We start from the raw sequence: 18,462 nt of genomic DNA, 5'->3' as shown, positions 1-18,462 counted from the left end.
ATGTGCACAGAGTTATGTAACATCGCGGGGAACAGGTTACACTCACAAACAAAGGAGCGGTACACACAACCGGAAGACGCCAATAACATCTGTGCTGGAGATCAGGGGAAGCAGGATCGATCCAGACTATATCATCTATTGCAGGGCACTATGCCTTAGTGAGGATTGGCTGACACCAGAGAATAGAAGAAATAAAAACTGCACAGAAAGGGGAGAGAGAAAACACTTTAGATTTATAAAGTCCCCAATTACTGTATATGATCAGTCCGGGCACCCGGGATCACATACGGACGGGGCCCTTTGTGGTGGCTCCGGTGACACTTACTGGCAGGACAAATGGATAAAGCGAGGCACAGAGTTACCTACTAGGGATGATCGAATATTTGCCGAATAGGTCGCCGCTATTCAACTATTCGATGCACAATGTAAGTTTATGGGAAACCTGAATAACAACTATTCAGAACTATTCGGGCTTCCCATAGACTTACATTGCACATCGAATAGTCAAATAGCGGCGACCTATTCGTCGGATATTTGCGAAGCCGGATATTTGAGGTATTCGATCATCCCTAATTACCTACAGATCAAACAAGACTTAGTGGCTGAACAACGCATTTTTTCCAGGCGGATTCCAACTGGAACCCGGATGAATAAGCGCTAAAGAAAATCTTCAAAAATGAACGTGCACCCCCACGCAGTGTCCGCGCCCCCACGCAATGTCCGCACCCCCCAACATGTTTTGACTTTTTTTCACAGCTGCAAAAGCTATACAGTGTCTAAAACAAGTGACGGGTCCGTTCTTCAAGCCACATATATATATATATATATATATATATATATATATATATATATATATATATATATATATATATATATATATATATATATATATATATATATATATATATATATACACATACATACACACACATATATATACACACACATACATACACACACATACATACATACAGTTAAAAAAAAAAAGCCAGCGGTAAAGATGCAGCAAAAACGACGCGTCGTGAAAACACCACCGCGGTTTTCCTGAAGCGTCTTCTGCTCTGAAAACAACCCGTGTAGGTTCTGCCCTTCACCGGACGCCGGATCATCTGCCCAAATGTACAGAAACCGCCGACAGGAGACAACACCGGTGACCGGCGGTCAGAAATAGCGGCACAGATCTACAGTGACAAAGTAATCAGTAACTGATCCACTAGTCAATAACAGTAAAGGTGAGAAATCAATCCAAGATCTGGATCTACACAGCCGACAGACATGAGGAAGGGATCTGGTGACGCCAGTGTGATCTAGTCGGAGTCAGAAAATAACTGCACGGTGAATCCACTATGAGTGACATTCAAAGGGGAAATGGCCCCCCCCCCCCAGAATGATACAAGTGGATCCACAGTTCAATGGGATCCACAATAGGATCTATTGTTTTATTAGGACCACACGTAGCTCTATAGAAAAACCTAGATTATTTTTAATAAAGTTACTAATGACATATCAGGGAGATCTACAGAGATTAACTGAAAGATTTAGTGCAATTAAATCCACAGACATAATAGGATCTACTGTGGTACTGAGTCCTCTAAACAGCACAGAGGGATCTACAGGTGTTTGGGATCCACTGAGACATAAAAGAAAGTGTAAAGATCTCTGCAGTAACTAAAAATAATGCAAGGTAATTACAGATTCATGTAATCCACTAAATGGAGCACACGTGATCCTATGATTTCAGAGGATCCACTAAGCGACATGTTGGGATCCACAGGGGAGGTGAAGGGGTCTGCAGTGTCATGGGGTCTACAAGAGGATCTGAGGTCACAGGATCTACAAAGGGATTTAGGCATACAATGGGATCTACACAGGAGACCAAGTAAATGACATACGGAGATCACAGGATCCATTAGACAAGATCAGTCCTGTTTGCAGGAATCCAGTGAGGCACACAAAGTGAGATTTAGTGATCCAGTACAGCACAGCAATCAAAGGTGATCCATTGTCTAAAGGGATCCAGCAGATTACCAATCTACAAGAGCGTGATCCAGAGGAAAAGCGGAAACCCAAAGTGGACGGACTGGGCGACCTGTGGGATCCAGCGACAACCTGGAGATCTACAGGTGATCCGGAGACAGCTCGTGAGGATCCACCAGGAGACATCCGAGGACGAGCGCGGTGAGAAGACGAGCGCTGACAGGAGAGTGACAGCTGCACACGGCTCCCGGGACGGCTCCACAACTCCGACCGGACAGCCCGAGCCGCGCACGAGTGTCCCCTCAGCCCGCTCCCCGAGCCCCGCTCACCTCCTCCCGCTGACTCCGAGCCGCCGCCCGCTGCCTGGCTCGGTGTCTCTCCGCTGACCTCTCACCCGGCCGCGCCTCGGTCTCACTCCTCGGTTGCTAAGGCAGTGAATGCTCGGGAATGCTGGGAAGGATTGTGACGTCAGAAGGAGCCTCCCGGTATGACACGCCCACGTCGCCTCAGCTCCACCCCTTCTCTATGGGCGTGGTCATCAACTGAGGAGAAGAAGAAAAAAGGCGGGATAAAGGGCAGGATCTCTGTGACGTAGGAGAGGACGGTGAGAGGGGGCGTGCAGTACAGGTACACGGAACGTCATAATGGGCCAGTCTGCACCTGTACACACTGTAGCGTTCCAAATCCCATAAAGACATACGAGTTGCCCCCCCCTTCCCCTTCATGTATAGTACTGACCCCCATGCTGTACTACTGTCCCCCATCCTGGGCCACTTCCTGGTAAATGTCCCCCATCCTGGTGTATGACCTCATCATAGCTATATACTGGAATATATGGTCCCATCCTGGTATATATGCCCCCATCATGGCCCTATCCTGGTATAGATGTCCCCATGATGGTCCCATCCTCGTATATATATATATATGTCCCTATTCTGATATATGTCCACATCATGGCTCCACACTGGTATAGATGTCCCCATTATGGCCCAATCCTGGTATATATGTCCCCATCATGTCTCCACACTGGTATAGATGTCCCCATTATGGCCCAATTCTGGTATATATGTCCCCATCATTGCTCTATACTGATATAGATGTCCCCATAATGGCACCATACTGGTATATATGTCCCCATAATGGCTCCATCCTGGTATATATGTCCCCATAATGGCACCATACTGGTATATATGTCCCCATAATGGCACCATACTGGTATATATGTCCCCATAATGGCTCCATCCTGGTATACATGTCCCCATAATGCCCCCACCCTAGTGTACATGTCCCCATAATGACCCCAGCCTGGTTTATGTCCCCATCCTGGGTGCATACTGGTACACATGAGTGCGCCGCACACAGTAATAAAAATAAATGATTATACCCACCTTCCCCCCGCTCCCCCGGTGTCCTCCTCTGATGATGGCATGCCACCACTGACCTGTGTGTAAGCGGCACAGCGCATGACGTCACTGTCATGCACGGCGCACCCACTTACAGCGCGGTCTGCTGCCGATTGCCAGCATAGTCTTTGCTCCCCATGCACTGGATTATGATTGAGGGGAGCAATGATTATTTATAGCTTTAATCAGCAGCTAGCACATAGCAGTGCAGGGACTCAATGGGTCTCTGTGCAGCGATGTATTTCAGCTGGATGCGCACTCTCAGACGCACATCCAGCTGAAACAGGCGCTGGAGCCGGCGGGACCCCTGTACCTCTGGGCCCGGTCACCATCGAGATCACTGCAACCGATCGTTACGCCCCTGACTACAGCTTTGAGTGTGAGACAACCTTCATTTTATCTTGGCTATCTCATATATAAATTTGACTTCTAACTATTTATCATATGATAAGTTATGCAGATTCTCGTCATGTCACTGCATTGTTACTGTTTTGCTCCTAAAACTCTAAATTGTATTTTTTATTATTTTGTTAGTATTTTGTAAATCCACCTTTGGCTTTTACCTCTGCAGGATCCTTCTGGGCATGCTCATGGTCAGGATCAAGCATGTCTTCGGGCTGTTCTCCTGCTGGAACACTATATCGTCCTCTTCATGCCCATATTACTCAAGTGTATGAAGTAACTGGTCTTGTAGGATCCTCACATATAGCTCAGCATTGAGACCACCATCCATCCTGGCCAATTATCTAACGATTTTGGCTGTCAAACACCCCCATATCATCAGGGTTCCTCCACCAAACTTGACAGTTCCTTCCATTCCTCGATCCGTTCGCCCCTTTTTCCCTTGTTTCTTCCAGACACATTTCCACCTATCAGAGCCATCTATTGACTTTTATCTCATCGCTCCAGATCACCCGTTTCCAATCTTCTTCTATCCAGTTTCTGTTCTTCTTTACAAACTTGATCCGATGTTTCTTCTGATGATATTGAACTCGAGTCTTCACCTTTTTTCGGGCCACCATTCCAGACTTGTGATCGTGCGTCGGTGGGTGCTCACATGGACAACTGTGATCTCCCTGTTATGAAGCAGACGAGCCGCCTCCACTGCCGGGTGTCTCCTGAACCGATAGACCTTGTGATGAGGCGACTTGTTGACTCTTATATTTTGCCTGGCCGTCCATCTCTTGGCTTTTGAATGGATGGACGGACTTCATTCCATATTCTTCCTACTGTCATGGCCTCACATGGTGCAGTTTGGCAATTTTCTTGGCTGAGAGAGAGAACACTTTTGATGAGTTGGATGATGCTGTTTCTCTTTTCTTGGGAAATCATTTTCATGGCTGCTCCTCAAATTACACCAGTGACTTTTCGCTTGAGAATCAACCTAATAACACACTGAGGTAATAGGGAATGTGAGAACAGGTTGCAATTTGAAGTATACAGGAAGAAAAAGATTTTTCCACCATCAGGAGCAAAACAGTAACAATGCAGTGATAAGGACAAATATACCAGGCAGGGGTCCAGGATAAGGGACCTACAGTATATACCAGGATGGGAGACATTAGTAAGGATAGCGGACATTACTGCATAATGAAGGGGGGAGAAATACTTATGTCATTATAGGATTTTGAACACACTGAGGGCCCATACATCTGAAGAACATGCAGTGGGGAGCTCCCAGGTCCAAATTGTGCATTGGGGTCCATCAGACTCAAAACTAGTGGAGGATGTAGAGCAGCGCCGATCAACGGGCAGCATAATGTCCACACCCCCAGAAGATACTCCAGAGCAGGAGGCTGCACAGCCTCACATTCATCCTGATTGGGGAAAAGTGGTCAATTGTGTAAAGAGAAATGTAGAATCTATATCTCTATACGTTCTGGATACACAGCAATCATGGGAACAATGGTTTCATGATCATCTCTTTCCTTTTCTTTCTCTCTCTCATTTTCTTTCTATTTCTCTCTCTCCCTTTCTCTCCTTTTCTTTCTCTCTCGCTTTTTTCTCTATCCCTTTCTCTCGCTTTCTTTCTTTCTCTCTCGCTTTCTTTCTTTTTCTTTCTCCTTTACATTCTCTCTTTCTCTCTCTCTCTCCTTTTCTTTCTCTCTCATATTCTCTTTCTCCTTTTCTTCTGTCTCTGTCTTTTTTTTTTCTTTCTCTCTCTTTTTCTCTCCTTTCTTTTTTTCCTCTCTGCTTCTTTATCTCTTTTTCTTTTACTGTCTCTCCTTTTCATTCTCATTAGATACAAGACCCAACCCACATATTCCCTTTCTGTTGCACCTGTCAATCAAATAGCAGTGCATTGCTGGAACTTTACTTGGACATACTTCTGAAAAAAAACATCCAATCTCAGAACAAAAGTTATGCTTACATTCAGCATCCTTGCACCAGTATAGCATTGGCTTTACATTATATATGAAAATCCTACTGGTTGGTTGCCTTTAACCCCTTCACGACCATGGACGGAAAGATCCGTCATGGTGCCCTGGGCCTTAACGACCAAGGACGGATCTTTCCGTCATGGCGTAATCGGCACCGGAGCCTCCGGTGACTGCGAAAAGTTAGCATAAACCGCAGATTCGGGGAGGAGGGGACCTGTACCTGACCTCAGGAGGGGTGGTGCCTCCTCCCCGGACCTATGGAGGCTGTGATTTGCTGATGAACGCCGCTCAACCAATCACAGCCACTGTAATGTTCCAGCCATTTAAAATGACTGAAACATTGAAATCCAGCCCTGACCAGTGCAGCTGTAGCACTGGCCATTGACTAGAGCTGGGTGACCTCACTGGATCACCCTCCCCCAGTTCCAGCAGCTCTGATTGGAGAGATCGGCCTTGTGACCGATCTGTCCAATCACTATGGACCTGTTGCCGGTGACCGCCCCTGTCACCGTCACTTGTCGTCCCTGCAGCACGCCAGCACAGTGAGTGTATACAGAGCAATGGCAGGGCGACAAGCTCCGGTCCCATGCTGTTATGTAACCGGAGCATGGGACCCGGAAGTTGCCGCGCCGCCATTGCACTGTATGAAACCGGCGAAAAGCCTCCCGATCCGCCGCCGCTGCCCTCCGCGATCTGCCACCTGTCTCCCCGATCTGCTGCCCGCACCCCCACCCCTCGTATCTGCTGCCCGCACCCTCACCCCCACACCTCCCAATCCGCTGCCGCCGCTGCCCTCCGCGATCTGCCACCTGTCTCCCCGATCTGCTGCCCGCACCCCCACCCCTCGTGATCTGCTACTCGCACCCCCACACCTCCCGATCCGCCGCTGCCCTCCGCGATCTGCCACCTGTCTCCCCGATCTGCTGCCCGCACCCCCACCCCTCGTGATCTGCTGCCCGCACCCCCACACCTCCCGATCCGCCGCTGCCCTCCACAATCTGCCACCTGTCTCCCCGATCTGCTGCCTGCACCCTCACCCCTCGTGATCTGCTGCCCGCACCCCCACCCCTCCCGATCCGCCGCTGCCCTCCTCCGTCTGCCAGTGTCACCGCTCTCCCCGAACTGCTGCCCGGCCCCTCCCCCTCATGATCGGCTACGCGCCCCCTCTCCTCCGTTATGCGCTGCGCGCCCCCTCTCCTCCGTTATGCGCTGAGCGCCCCCTCTCCTCTGTTATGCGCTGCCTGCCACTCCCCCTCGTGATCGGCTGGCGCCCCCTCCCCTCCGTGATGTGCTGCCCACTCCCCCCCACCTCTCACCCCTGTGATCAGCTACTCGCCCCCTCCCCTGTCACCCCCGTGATGTGTGCTTCCTCCCCTGTCACCCCCGTGATGTGTGCTCCCTCCCCTGTCACCTCCGTGATGTGTGCTCCCTCCCCTGTCACCCCCGTGATGTGTGCTCCCTCCCCTGTCACCCCCGTGATGTGTGCTCCCTCCCCTGTCACCTCCGTGATGTGTGCTCCCTCCCCTGTCACCCCCGTGATGTGTGCTCCCTCCCCTGTCACCCCCGTGATGTGTGCTCCCTCCCTTGTCACCTCCGTGATGTGTGCTCCCTCCCCTGTCACCCCCGTGATGTGTGCTCCCTCCCCTGTCACCCCCGTGATCTGTGCTCCCTCCCCTGTCACCCCCGTGATCTGTGCTCCCTCCCCTGTCACCCCCGTGATCTGTGCTCCCTCACCTGTCACCCCCGTGATCTGTGCTCCCTCACCTGTCACCCCCGTGATCTGTGCTCCCTCACCTGTCACCCCCGTGATCTGTGCTCCCTCACCTGTCACCCCCGTGATCTGTGCTCCCTCACCTGTCACCCCCGTGATCTGTGCTCCCTCACCTGTCACCCCCGTGATCTGCTGTCCGCTCTCCCGCCACCTCTCACCCCCGTGATCTGCGCTGCGCTCCCTCTCCCACCTCTCACCCTCCCCGATCTGCTGCCTCCTTCATCTCCTGTGATCCTGCTGCCTAGATCCATCCTGTAAGGTAACTATCCCCAATCTCACCTCCCACTCCCCATCCCCCCCATCCCCCCTTCACCCCATCCTCTGCCGCTCCTGCATCCACTGCGCCCTCTCCCACCCCCCCCACCTTATCCCATCCGCCCCCACCCTATCCCAGCCGCCTCCACCCGATCCCAGCCACCTCCGTCTCACAATCACAGATGCTCCCTTTATATGCCGCTGCCCCCCCATCTGCCGCTGTTCTGATCCATCCTGTAAGTATTGTTCGTGGCTCTTTTCTAACTATCCCCAATCGCATCTCCCACTCCCTCTCCCCCCCTCCTCCCCCACCTGCTTGCCGCCAAGTGCTGATCAGCTACGTGATTGGCTGATCAGGTACGTAATTGTTGCTCTAGTTTTTGCTTTTTTTGTGCACCCCAAATAAAAAAAAAACAAAAAAAAAAAAACTTGAACAATTAGGTACCTGATCAGCAATCGTCCTGCAGTCGTACTCGACTTTGGACAGGACTTTTTTCCATCCCACCTAGTCCACCCCCCCCCCTTTTTTGCAGAACATTCGTGCGTGCGCCCTGTTTTTTTTTTTCTATGCCATGGGGGGTCTAGTTTCCAAAATGGGGTCACATGTGCGGGAGCTCCACTGTTTCGGCACCTCAGGGGTCTCCAAACACAACATGGAATACGCTAATTATCCCAGACAATTTTGCGTTTGAAAAGTCAAATGACGCTCCTTGCATTCCGAGCCCTGCTGTGCGCCCAAACATTTGATTTCCACCACATATGAGGTATCTGTGTACTCAGGAGAAATTGCACCATACATTTTATGGTGCAATTTTTCCTGATTCCCTTGTGAAAAAAAAGCTACCTGGTTGAAGTAACAATTTTGTGGTAAAAATTTTTTTTTTTATTTTCACGGCTCAACTCTATTAACTTTTGAGCCCCAGAGGCTCAAAGTGCTCAATAAACATCTAGATAAATTCCATGAGGGGTCTAGTTTCCAAAATGGGGTCACATGTGCGGGAGCTCCACTGTTTCGGCACCTCAGGGGCTCTCCAAACGCAACATGGTGCGGCTAACGATTCCAGCTGATTTTCTATTCAAAAAGTCAAATGACGCTCCTTCCCTTCCGAGTCCTGCGGTGCGCCCAAACAGTGGTTTTTCGCCACATATGAGGTATCTGCGTGCTCAGAAGAAACTGCCCGACAAATTTTGGGGGTTCATTTAATCCTGCTACCCTTGTGAAATGCAATATTGGAGGCTAAATTAACATTTTTGTTGCAAAAAGTAAAATGTTCATTTTTTCCTTCCACATTGCTTTAGTTACTGTGAAGCACCAGAAGGGTTACTAACCTTCTTGAATGTGGTTTTGAGTAGCCTGAGGGGTGCCGTTTTTGGAATGGTGTCACTTTTGGGTGTTTTGTGTCATGTAGACCTTTCAAAATCGCTTCAAATGTGATGTGGTCCCTAAAAAAGTGGCTTTGTAAATTTTGTTGTAAAAATGAGAAATTGCTCATAAACCTTGAACCCCTATAACTTCCTTAATTTTTTTTTTTTTCCCCAAAATTGTTCTGAGGTAAAGTAGACATGTGGGAAATGTTATTTATTAATTATTTTGTGTTATATGTCTCGTTGGTTTTAGAGCATAAAAATTCAAAGTTTGAAAATTACAAAATTTCCGCGAAATTTCAGTTTTTTTCACAAAGAAACACAAAAAATATCGGCCTAAATTTACCACTAACATGAAGCCCAATATGTCACGAAAAAAACAATCTCAGAATCACCGGGATCCGTTGAAGCGTTCCAGAGTTATAACCTCATAAAGTGACACTGGTCAAAATTGCAAAAAATGTCCTGGTCTTTAGGGTCAAAATAGGCTTGGGGTTAATAAGGTTCCACAGATGATAAAACATCTGATAACCCATCATTTATTTCTGCTACAGAACATAATGAAACAGAAAGTGATTGTAATGCCTCGTCCACGTGGCATTTAGGGCACCGTATGTGCCCACGGTCAGGACTCGCTGCGTTCAGAACGCAGCGGGTCCTGACTGGGGGGGGCGCGTGTCTCTTCTGCAGGAGAACGCAGGAGACCCCAGCTGCTTGTACCCACCATCAGGGTTCCGTGCGCTGTGGTCTCTCGCTTGTGTTCTCCCTACGGATGACGCATGCAAATCCGCAGCAAACAATCGACATGCTGCGGCCTGGAAACACGCTCAGCCTGGCGCTTCTGTGCTTTCTATTTCTTTATCATTTTTTACCTGGAAAACTCCTTTAACTTTCACTTTTCTAGTGTTCTGTAAATGTGATCCCAACATAACAGGTTATTATCTTGAGAAATGATCAAGTTGTGCCAGAGTCAGAGCAGACCTGCCCTCCTCTACCCAGACAGGCAGAACCAGACTTGTGTGATCGGCGGCCAAAATCTTACTGTGTTGTCAGAAATGTTTATAGGTCATAACAGGTTTCTGTAGCCAGTACTTTCCATGGAACATTAGATAAAGTAGCAATCGCTGATGGGAAATCTTACCAAAAGACAAATATGTTCATTTCCAGGAAGATTTTAACATGTAATTCTGCTTTAACAATTCCCTGTTATCTGGTTTCATGTTTCTTTATTTCCTTAAGGCTCTGTGCGCACACTGTATTTTTTTACTGCGGATTTGCCGTGGTTTTTGCTACAGAAAAGGTGAAGTTTTTGTTCATAACCTTCCTGCAGTCCTTCTCCAGCAAAATCTATGAGAAATTCAAAATGCTGTGCGCACAATACGTTTTTTTTCCCTACAGGTTTTGCTGCAGAATTTGCTGCAGTAGCATCTCACTTCTTTTCCGCAGGTACCTGCGGTTTTGCCATTAAATAATGGTTAAAAACCGTAGGGGACAACCTGCGGAAAAAATGCAGCAAAACCACAACAAACCGCGGTAAAACCGCATGCGGATTTTGGATCTGCAATTTTGGCGCATTTTTTTGCCGCAGGTGCAGAATTCTGCCAGAAGGTGTGTATTTTACTTAAGACCACAGGGAAGACTATTCTCCTTACGGAGACCTGACAAACCAGTCTGGCTGTCAGTAAAGGGACTTATAGCTGCAATGCCCCTCTGGGAATTATTCACATTGTCCCTCCAATAGGGAAGGAGACAAACTCTAGTGCCACCTATTGGAAGTAGCAATCCTAAAAGTCAAATGTGGCTTTTTAAACAAGCCTTTTCATAAGACTTAGGATTTATTTTCAGATTAGAATCCCAATTTGCAGACACGGTGTTTCGGGGTGATTGCCCCTCGTCAGTGCAAAGTGTGGGTATCTGATCTGGCTTATGAGAAGCTATGTGGGGATTACGGAGAAGACTATTCTCCTTATGGAGACCTGACAAACCAGTCTGGCTGTCACTCTGGCTGTCTTCCCCGTGGTCCCCACATAGCTTCTGATAAGCCAGATCAGATACCCACACTTTGCGCTGACGAGGAGCAATCACCCCGAAACACCGTGTCTGCAAATTGGGATTCTGATCTGGAAATAAATCCTAAGTCTTATGAAAAGGCTTGTTTAAAAAGCCACATTTGACTTTTAGGATTGCTACTTCCAATAGATGGCGCTATTTTTACTTAAGAAGCACATTTTCCCAGTGTGCACAGACCCTAAAGGCGTTTTCTGCTGCCTTAGCACAGTTTATGGAGGGTAGAGATTCTTGTAAAACAAAGAAGCAATATTAACCACTGGAGTCCGCCAGTGCGACCACAGGCGTTGGATCTGTGGAGTCAGCAGTCAGGTTAGGGTACTTTCACACTTGCGTTATTTTCCTTCCGTTACAATCCGCCCTTTTGGGAAACAGCGGAATCCGTTAACGGATTCCGCTGTTTCCCATAGACTTGTATGGTTGACGGATTGTACCAAAAGGAGCTGCGTTGCTTCCGCTGGGCGACGCTCCGTTGCTTCCGCCCAGCGGGAGGAACGCAGCATGTAACGTTATTTTGAGCAGCGGAATCCTCTGGATTTCACTGCGCATGCTCTTTTTTTTTTTTTTTTTTTTTTTTTTTTTAAATCAAACTTTATTTTGGCTCGCGGTGGCCGAACGTTCAGCTGAGCGCCCGGCCGTCGGCAAGCGACAGCGCTCAGCTGAATGACCGGCCACCAGCATGCCCGGCCGCCGGCAAGTCACAGCGCTCAGCTGAGCGCCCGCCCGCCGGCATGCCCGGGCGCCGGCAAGTGACAGCGATCAGCTGATCACCCGGCGGCCGGCTGCAGGGAGCGATCAGCTGATCACCCGGCGGCCGGGAGCGATCAGCTGATCACCCGGCAGCCGGCTGCAGGGAGCGATCAGCTGATCACCCGGCGGCCGGGAGCGATCAGCTGATCACCCGGCGGCCGGCTGCAGGGAGCGATCAGCTGATCACCCGGCGGCCGGGAGCGATCAGCTGATCACCCGGCAGCCGGCTGCAGGGAGCGATCAGCTGATCACCCGGCAGCCGGGAGCGATCAGCTGATCACCCGGCAGCCGGGAGCGATCAGCTGATCACCCGGCGGGCGGGAGCGATCAGCTGATCACCCGGCGGCCGGCTACTGGGAGCAATCAGCTGATCACCCAGCGGCCGGCTGCAGGGAACGATCAGCTGATCGTTCACTATAGTCTGCCGCTGGTAAAACCGGGAAAAAAAAAAAAAAAATCAAAACGAATTGCGTTGTTTTGCAGCATCCGTTGCATCCGTTGTGTCACTATATGCAACACATCCGTTGCATCCGTTACACAACGCAATGCAACGGATACCGTTCAACGCAAGTGTGAAAGTAGCCTTAGTTGGTGGGACATCATCACTTCCGGTTCCAGCATTAACCATTGGCGTGGCTGGGGATTGCAGTGTCAGATATTGCTTTTTTTTGCCTTGTGATGGCTTTTACACTTTTTGATCACACAGCATTAACCAAGTACCCTATGTTATGTACATATACTAATCTAATACTATTTACTTATAGGGTATATGCTCATTTTGGGTTTTTTTGGATTTTATCTTTGAAATGGCCACAGTGTAAACATGCTCTTATTGCACATATACCAACTTATGCTCCAGCTAATTTTTTTGTTTTTATTTTTTTTCCCCTTTACTTAAAGTGCACCAATCACCAGGCTTTTCCTATATAACCTAAAGCCAGTGCTATACTGGCACTATCATGCTGATTCTATACATAATAGGAGGTGAAAAAAAATCAGCACCAGCAAATAAAATGTAAACATTTATTTAAAGCATAATTAAAAATCCCATAACAAAAATTGTTATGGCAGGTACAGAGCAAAGAAACGTCAACGCGTTTCAAGCGAAGAAAGGCTCTTAATCATGACAAAAAGTTTTTGTACACGCCCTAACAATTTTTCTTATGGGCTTTTTAATTATGCTTAAATAAATGTTTACATTTTATTTGCTGGTGCTGGAATTTTTCACCCCCTTTTTTGTTCTTCACCTGCCAGCCGAAGCAGGTTGTCCGTGCACCACCACCCTCAACCTTCTCCAGTGAGCTGTGCATTTCTCCTTTTTCTGCTATTGATTCTATACATACCTTTAGTTGTCAGCTAGGATGTAATGTTTTAGAAAAACAAGCAAGTAAAGTTTGTAAAATCAGTAGCTTTTTGATTGGCAGCAGCTACCGATCAGCTAATAGCTGGGGTGGGTATTTATAGTGTTTCTCGACCCCCTGCCTGTTATTCCTCCCCCTATCTGTTATTTATGCTAATTCTATTATAGAAGCGTTTTACTAAGTGGCTAGAAGGGCCTGTGCTGATGTCAAACCCATGTGACCAGAAGAGGTGGGGCCTCAGCCAACAGAAAAATAATGCTGCTTCCTGGTGTTAGCTATTTTGGCTGAGGCCCCGCCCCTTCTGGTCACATGGGTATGACATCAACACAGGTCCTTCTAGCCACTTAGTAAAACGATTCTATAATAGAATTAGCATAAATAACATATAGTGGGAAGAACAACAGGTAAGGGGGCGGGAATCACTATCAAAACCCGCCCCAGCTATTAGCTAATTGGCAGCTGCTGCCAATCAAAAAGCTGCTCATTTTACAAACTTTACCTGTTTGTATTTCAAAACCTCTACATCCTAGCTGACCACTAAAGGTATGTATAGAATCAGCCTGATAGTGCCGTATAGCACTGGTTTTAGGTTATATAGGAAAATCCTGGTGATTGGTGCGCTTTAACTCTTGGTAAACTTTTAGGCCCAGTGCGCACGCTGCGGATTTTGCCGCGGAATTGCTGCAGAAAATGTGTCTAACATTGCTGTAGTCATTCCCCAGCAAATCCTATGGGTTTGAAAAAATGCTGTACGCACACTGCATTTTTTCATACCCGCGGATTTTCCGCTGCGGAATTAATGAGCATGTCACTTCTTTTCCGCAGGTACCTGCGGTTTTTGCCATAGATAATGCTAAAAACCGAGGGGACCAATTTGCGGAAAATCCGCGGCAAAATCGCGGCAAAAAATGCGGGTGCGGGATTTTTTCAGAGGGTCCGGATTTTCCTTAAGAAAAAGGCACTTTCTAGTGCGCACATAGCCTTAAAAAGTGGTGGAAATTCCCAATAAAGTGAATGATGAGAGTGCGACCACCTCCCCATTCATTTTCCACCTGGATGTGTCAGCCTTTGCCTTTGCCCATCCCCCTAAGCAGGATGAGGTTAAGGACCCCTGTTCTGCAGATAGGTGCTGGTCCCAGAGGACTTATGAATATGCAATAATTGCCTAAGGTGGTAATGACTTGACTTATTAGAATAAAGACCATACATCTAAGAAGTTTGTCAGGCTTGCATAAGATAAGCGCATATTGTGTCACCTATCTCAGGAGGAAATAATATGTGTGCACTTATTTAAAGTCCTCCCTTCCTATTTTACTCTTACATGGGCAAAGAGAAAGGACAAAACCCCACATCATATCAATTGCACAATCTACACCTGATCGTGTGGAATCTTGCAGAAATGAATTACTTTCCTCTTATGCATCCGGGTGATTAGGAAATGTTTCCATGTAGATCTGTCTACACATTCTTCTATATAAATCTAAAATCGTGTAATAATAGTAATTCTCCCTCTTGTTGCTGTATGTTTCAGTCTGTGTCAATGAACATTTTATCCCACTGTCTCTGTTCAGAAAACACAAAGCAAGAATCACTTTGTATCACCATGTTTGGTAAAACCATGCGGAGAAATACTGAAGGAATGTGATTTCCCTTCTCATTCATAAGTGGGAGATGGCATTAATGATCCAACACCAGTAACATAGAAACGGTACAACTATCCGAAATGTCTATTCGTAGACCTGCAAGAATCTGATACATAGTCATATACTGTACATTACATATAAAGTAGCACAGCTGAGCTAGTCAAGCTGTAGGACTGTTGGGGAAATCTGATGTTTCCAGCATTACCTATGTGCCCCTGACATCATGACATGGACCAGTCACATAAGCCTGGTCACTGGTTCCAACTCTCAACATGTGGCATTTTCTGTGCCAGGCAACTTGGTTCTTCAACTAGTTAAGAGCTCATGCCCATGACTGTACCGCTCACCACTGGAGATGGTAAAACGGCAAGTAGGAGTGGAGCCAATGGACCACAGAAGGACCCCGTTTTTACCTTTTTAACACTAGAACTACTGAGGTAGTCATTTTGACTACTTTGCACCATGTATTTCTATATAGGAGTCACGAGTCCAGTAGTTCTAGTGTTAATGGTGACCACCACGAAGCAGACGCCAGGTGCCAACTCCCAGGGCAGTGAGCGGAACTGTGGCAGCTGACTCCCAGGGCAAGGACGGACACAGAGGCAAACAGGCAAAGTCTCTAGTGTAGACAGGGACCACCGGGACGGCTGAGGAAGGGAGCACTGCCAGGTCGAATAGGTACAGTCACAAGTATAGACAGTGACCACCAGGACAGCAGAGGCTGAACGCACAGCCAGGGCGGATAGGCACAGTTACTAGTATTAAGAGGAACCACTGAAACAGTTGAGGCTGATAGAACGGCCGGGGCGGACAGGCGCAGTCATCAGTATAGACAGGAACCACCGGGATGGCTGAGGCTGATAGCAGGATACAGGGTACCAGCAGGGCAAGGATACAGGAATGTACACTGGCTAGGGAACGGACAGTGGACAAGAGAACCTGACAGCTAGTTGGCTAGACAATAAACCACTAACTAATTATATTGCTCAGGCACCTCCCCTAGTGGGAGAGTGCCTTAACCCTAGAACACGCAACCATAGAAATCTACCATAGAAAACAAGTAACCTATCAGGCTTGCGAGCCCCCAGGTATGCGTTCTAGGGTTAAGTACCCACTGCCTCTCAGCGATAGGCTGAGAAGCACTTCCAGTAAATGATGTGTTGGCCCTTTAAGAGAAGGGCAGCGGTGCGTGTGGATGCACTAGGAGCACTCCCAGAAGACCTGTGCGGTATTTATAGGCCCCGGGAGGGGGAAGCAGGTGACACCCATGTGGAGGATCGCGGGGAAGCCAGGCAGAGTGGTGTGGGCTGGGCGCGACGGTGAGTGAATTGGCGTCCTTGCAGGAGGTAGAGCGAGTAATGCAGGAGCTCCGGTGCTACACTGTATTACAGATCTGTGCACCTAGGACCCTTTATACAGCTCTCATACACATCCATGGACCTATCCTCGTGACTTTATATAAAATATTAACCACATGGTTTGCATGTCAACATGATGTTGTGATATTATTACATAGTGTTAGAATATTCTACTATAGAACTATTTCTGCAATGGTAATGTGCACTGCTATACTGTACATCGTTATCGCTAAAAGATAAGCATTGCATATACCCCTAACCACACTGTATAGACATTTGGAGAACAATGCAGGAGCACACACTATCCAGCAGTGACCGCAGGCACCAGAGACCTTGCAGGAGGCTATAATAGTCGTAAAAAACCAGACCAGTTTTCATGAAGATTTTGGATCAGAGTTTCATCGGTGTTTTGTCCTTGTGTCAATTTTTGCCATCGCCAATGATTTTCTTATATGCGTTAAAAAAATTGTAAAGCCCCCTCCTACCCATTACAATAGTATCTACAATGATGTCCGTGACTTTCACGGGCCCCGATAGTAGTATATATATATAATAATAATATTTATTAATTTATATAGCGCTATTAATTCCACAGCGCTTTACATACATTTGCAGCACTGTCCCCATTGGGGCTCACAATCTAGAGTCCCTGTAGCAGTGCCGGCGACCATTATTTATCCTCACAATTCACTGAACATAGCTAAATGACTGTCTAACGGAGAGTAAATATCCCGCAACAAGACCCAAGATCCTACTGTACAATTGTATGCCTAGAGACATCGCCACCACCATGGGAGTGCCACTAGGGATTTTGCTTTGTAGTTACATTTGGTATTTATTGCACTCTTGAGTCAGGCTATGTGCGCACGTTGCGTACAGTCACTGCAGAATTTTCTGCAGCGATCTGAAGAGCACATGTGCGCTTCAAATCGCTGCAGAAAATGTCCGTAGAGAAAAAAAAAAAGCCGATTCCATGCGCTCTGCCTGCAGCTCCTGCCATAGACAGAGCAGGAGCTGCCGGCAAAGCGCACGGAAGAAGTGACATGTCACTTCTAGAAGGCAGCGCTTCGGGCAGCAGCCGAAGCGCTGCGCTCTAAGACGCCACGTGCGCACGGCCCCTGCACAATCTCCATAGACTGTGCAGGGGACGCAGGACGCATGCAGTTACGCTGCGCTACAAAGCGCAGCGTAACTGCATGAATTACGCACACGTGCGCACATAGCCTTAATGTTGAGTCTCCACAGTTTTATATCATCCTTCTCTACCAAAGCTCTGTCAAGTTGCATGAGAACTATGAGTGAACAGGTGAAGGATGGTACTAAGAAGGTACCGTAACAATGGGATATCTCCATACAGTAGCTGGGTGATACACAATTTGCCCTGAGCTTCATTTGATCCCAGATTGGTCTGTATAATTACTGTTTTGTTCACTGAATTAAAGGGGATGTTATTATAAACCTGTTGAACCTGTAATGATAAAAAATATATACATGTTTTAATATAATTGCCATCTGAATTTGGTTTTGAGTGTCGTTTGGGTCACCTGGTGAGGTGGATTCTCCAAGTCCAAGGTCCAGGTGGGTGCACAGGCCACAAGCGTCGGTGCAACAGGCAGGGGAGGCATGCGGGAAATGGGTAGTAAAGGTACGGTAAGTCGGAAAGCAGGTAACAGAGGTACTGGAAGCTGCAGGCAGACAGGAGACTGGTAGCAGAGGTACTAGAAGCCACAAGCAGACAGGAGACCTGTAGAGGAGGTGCTAGAAGCCACAGGCAGACAGGAGACCCCAGTAGCAGAGGTAGTGGATGCCAAAGGCAGACAGAAGACTGGTGTCAGGAGTACCATAAGCCACAGGCAGACAGGAGACTGGTAGCAGAGGTACTAGAAGCCACAGGCAGACACGAGACCTGTAGCAGAGATACTAGGAGCCACAGGCAGACAGGAGACCAGTAGCAGAGTAGTGGATGCCACAGGCAGACAGGAGACTGGTAGTAGAGGTACCATAAGCCACAGGCAGACAGGAGACCTGTAGCAGAGGTACTAGGAGCCACAGGCAGACAGGAGACCAGTAGCAGAGTAGAGGATGCCACAGGCAGACAGGAGACTGGTAGTAGAGGTACCATAAGCCACAG

The 18,462-nt window shown here is 47.9% G+C and overlaps 1 protein-coding gene across 1 annotated transcript in view; it reads right to left on the bottom strand.

Moving 5' to 3' along the window:
- GNG12 (G protein subunit gamma 12) overlaps positions 1–2,415 on the bottom strand; it is an 84,046-nt gene extending 81,631 nt beyond the window's left edge. The window contains exon 1 of the mRNA XM_075321135.1: positions 2,307–2,415. The gene's annotated coding sequence lies outside the window, so the exon portion shown is untranslated. The remainder of the gene's footprint in view (positions 1–2,306) is intronic.
- Between the last annotated feature and the right edge of the window lie 16,047 nt (positions 2,416–18,462).

The sequence above is a fragment of the Anomaloglossus baeobatrachus genome, chromosome 8, assembly GCF_048569485.1.
Source record: "Anomaloglossus baeobatrachus isolate aAnoBae1 chromosome 8, aAnoBae1.hap1, whole genome shotgun sequence".
In the NCBI taxonomy this organism is placed as follows: domain Eukaryota; kingdom Metazoa; phylum Chordata; class Amphibia; order Anura; family Aromobatidae; genus Anomaloglossus; species Anomaloglossus baeobatrachus.
Note: the sequence above shows the minus strand (reverse complement) of the source record. Positions and strands in the feature narration are given on the sequence as shown.